This window comes from Branchiostoma floridae, chromosome 16 (assembly GCF_000003815.2).
Source record: "Branchiostoma floridae strain S238N-H82 chromosome 16, Bfl_VNyyK, whole genome shotgun sequence".
NCBI lineage: Eukaryota > Metazoa > Chordata > Leptocardii > Amphioxiformes > Branchiostomatidae > Branchiostoma > Branchiostoma floridae.
Genome location: NC_049994.1, coordinates 14,275,496 through 14,279,434, shown reverse-complemented (window position 1 = coordinate 14,279,434; position 3,939 = coordinate 14,275,496). Strand labels below are relative to the sequence as shown.

The window sequence follows — 3,939 nt, the reverse complement described above, 5'->3', positions numbered from 1 at the left end:
TACAAATGGCACTCTTTAGTGTTATGACAGAGCGCATAGTTGGCCCATTTTCTTCAGGGGTTACATACAGCCAACTGTGATGTCATCCAGGTGGCGCTAAAACCAAAACAACTCAGCTCCGACAAATCGCCCCGTAATTAAAAATAAATGAGCGGAGTTCGGGTTCAAATTAGAATCAGAAATTCGACACCGCGTCCTCCATTGGAATTCTGCTGGGCCGATCCCAAAAGACTCATACCAACACAACCCAAATTTGCACGAAGAAACAAGTAAGTTTGAAAGCGCAAGCAATCGGTTTCGGAAGTTTGAATAATCCTGTGGATCTTTCAGTCCATAGTCTGGAAGAAAGTCTCATGAATATGACAGGGGATCAGCTGAGAGTCAGAAGGAAATTCTCGCAGCGGGAGTTCGCTCCTTCTTCGACCCTTTCTTGAATTTCAATCGCAAACGTCTGCGACCATATTGCCTCGCTTTCTGCCCTTTTTGGAGCTATAAAAATGCACTTTTGTTATAGTTCGCGTTGCCTGAGGTCTTAGCTACGTTTTCAGTGCAGCCTGGGTGAAAGAATCGTTTAGTTTGAGTGTGTTCATCGGACCGAAAATGTAATCGGCTGTGCAGCAAGTCGCTTCATGCACATGGCCTGCTCCACTCTGCCTGATCACGCACTTTCACTCACAAAATAGTCCCGCCAAACTCTTTGCGAAATCTTTAAATTCCGAAAATTTTTAAACATATCATTTCCTCCGAAGGATATTTTTTCCTTAAATGTGTTTGAGATGATTTTTAAACGTTAGAGGGTTCTTTGGGAGGATTAAAATAGGAGTTTAGAAAGTTTGGGAGCGCGCGGATGAATTTCCTACGCGCCGATCTGTCATCGCTCTGAGCGGGGCTAGGGATCTGTGAGTCCTGAGGACCAGCTGAACAGCAAAGGGAGCTTACGGGCTCCGAAAAACCTGCCTCTAAACGGGCTTCTACCAGGAATTCTGCTGCAATTCCGACTCTGACAAGTCGTAGAGAAGATAGTGTTGCATCCTTGGGTCGTTTGGAGGAAGTATTCGCCGATTTGAGGAGTATTTTCACGAGTTTAGGCGGCGGTGTCCTGCAGATCGAATCCACCCCACCAAGTTGACTCCAGCCGGGCACGGGTCGTTTCAAGTTTCTCGTCTTCTTCTCAGGTAAATACTGTTCACTAAATCCTCTTCACTAAGCCCCCATCGCCACTAGCCTGTTTATGTACAGTTTGGATTTTCTCCTGTCGTATTGGGGTACCCACATCCGACTGGAAAGTCGAGATCTTGGGTTCGATTCCCGCAGTTTTGGGGGGAGGGTGGCTGGACGAGAACGTCCGCTTGCCTGACCTCTCCCGATTTCGGGCGAAAAATTCGCCACTTTTCGAGCGGAAAACAGCAAAAGTTTGCTGATCAACTTGTTGCTTCTGTTAGTTTTATTATTATTGATGTCTCTTGTCCTATTTTGGGTATGAAACAGGGGATTGTTGTAGGTTTAGGTGGGGTAGTTCGCGGGAATGTCCCGTGTTTTTGAAACAGACGGTTCGTCTGTGCAGCGATGTGTGTTGGGGATTCGAACTCCAAACTCGGACCCCGACTGGGCCGCTGCCATCTTTGTAGTTTCCGTTGTGCCTTCTTGCATTATCACAGCCAGACGTTGTTGTTTTCCTTGGATCTAAATCCTCCTATGAAAATTTTCCGTATCTCCTGAAGCACATGGGTCTGTACCGGCTCTCAGTCGGTTGTTTACGGGTATCAGCTTGCCGAGTCCCTTTCATATCGTCCCGTGCATGGAAAGTTTATTTTACGGCGACCAGTGAACCATTCGCCCGTCTGTCAACCCCGGCTCGCGCGATGGGACTCTCCTCTTACTCCGCGTTTTCCGGAACCTCAAAAACTGTCAGGATCGGCTCTGAGTCACTTTGTTTATATTCTCGATTAAGTAGTTTATTTAATGATTTCCTGGGATATTTTTCTACTGCAGAATTAGCGGGAAACGTTTCACACCAAGGCCAGAATCTCTTATGACCTTTCTTCCTCAGAAATATATTTTTGTTGGAAAGGCGATACTTTGAGAAGTTTAGATAAAGGAAAGGTGTTGTAAAGAAGTGAAGTATTTGTCTTCCGTCTGGAACGTTTATTTTTCGGTGCTCAGTGGTGTGTAGCTGTCGGAGTGTAGACCACTTGTCTTTCCCGGCGTTTGTGTAGCGCTATCCGAGCGCATCCGCGTAAAACTACCTCAAGGGTTCTCCCAACGCGGCTTCAAGGGCCTTTGAAATAGATACAAGCCCGTGGTATACTTTTCCAACACAAACCCGCTTATTTTGATGAGTTATTTGCCGTTTAGTAAGCCGACTAGCACGCCTTTTTTCCAGCGACTTCTTTCAACCAAACGTCGATATAAACAGAGAATTTACAACTGTAGTGTTTATCAAATACTTCGAGCCACGGAAGGATAGAAAAAGTTTGTCGACGATTTTCGTCAGTTTTGTGGGTTTCTTCCGGACGCCCCGTGTAGATTTTTCTTGTGTCTGTTTCACAAATGGATGTGTAATCGAAATCACGCTGTCTTGAATGCGATTTGAGGACAACACAGGGGGAGGCCAAAAACAATAGGAAATTCAGCGATTCGCAACACACTGACAATTGGCTATTGTCATTATGGATAGGGAGACAATTGAAATGAATAGGAGCGGCTTCGGCTTGGGAAGATTCCTTTAGACATGGTACAAAAGTAAATTACGATTCACACAATTACCTGATAAAATTGGTCCACTGTATCACTGAACATTCCTACTGCTTTTTGGGTAAAATCTTGAAAACACCAGGAGTAAGTCTTGAAGATTTATCATGATAGATTCCCTCACATCTCGTCGAAGTTTTCTCAAATGTTTTATTTTGAGATACCAAATGCTAGTAATCTTTATTGGGGATATTTTGTGTTATTTTTGCTCAGCTTAATTTAGAGCCTACCCTCATCTTTGTTTTGTTTGAAACTCACTCAAAACAAGAAGTATTTGTACAACTGTAAACCTTTTGTTTATGTAGTAGGATACAGATAAGTACTTGCAAATATATCTGGTAAGAAAATCACTTTATTCCTAGAGGATCTCCCCCTGTTTATAACTTATCAATTATGTATAGCACAAGAGTAATGATTATTTTCTGCTCCTGATTTGAATCTCTTTTTGATGTTTCTTTGGTGTCAATCAACCCCAGAAGGGAGCATATTTTGACAGCATGTTTTCTTGAAGGTTTTTGTGTTTTATTGCACCAGTGAGGCTTCCCTTCAGGAATGTGACATATGTGGTATAATCTCTGGGGAGAGACTTGTTGTGAAGCCTTACACAAAAAGTGGCAGACTATAATCAGCCCTGCTCACATTCCAGTCTTCCCTTTGTTACCTTGATGATGGTAACACTAGATATGAGAGGGTTTCCTGTAAAGGTGGTTTCTCTCTCTCTGGAGAATTATAGGGTGCTAGCTCCTAGGATTTCACATGCTGGTAGATGTTAGCATTTATTTTTTGGTCAAGTTTTTGGTTTTTTGATCTCCTTTTTTCTTCATAAAAAAATTGAAGATGTGGGGACAGGGGCACACATACAAGTATAATATAGCCTTGAATATATACAAAATAGTAGTGAATTTGCATCAATATGCAATATTTTTAGGTAGATTGTTTGATGTGTTAAACATTGACAAATTTGACATGCTATAGATACAAAGACACATGTTTAAGTTTATTGGGAGATAATATTCAAAGATTTGAATGTCTTTGGATGAAGGTAAGTTAGTATTTGTGATATACAGTCAAACCTGCCCAAGACGACCACCCGGGGGACCGGACAAAAACGGTCGATTTGGACAGGTGGTCGCTGAGAAGAGTATCGACTCAAAGCATGTCCTATGCAAAGTATAACGGTCTGTGCAT

At 42.8% G+C, this 3,939-nt stretch overlaps 1 protein-coding gene across 1 annotated transcript in view; it reads left to right on the top strand.

Annotated features, from left to right (window-relative positions):
- The first annotated feature begins 874 nt into the window (after positions 1 to 874).
- LOC118432747 (zinc finger protein GLI2-like) overlaps positions 875 to 3,939 on the top strand; it is a 60,771-nt gene continuing 57,706 nt past the window's right edge. Inside the window, exon 1 of the mRNA XM_035844357.1 lies at positions 875 to 1,175. The gene's annotated coding sequence lies outside the window, so the exon portion shown is untranslated. The remainder of the gene's footprint in view (positions 1,176 to 3,939) is intronic.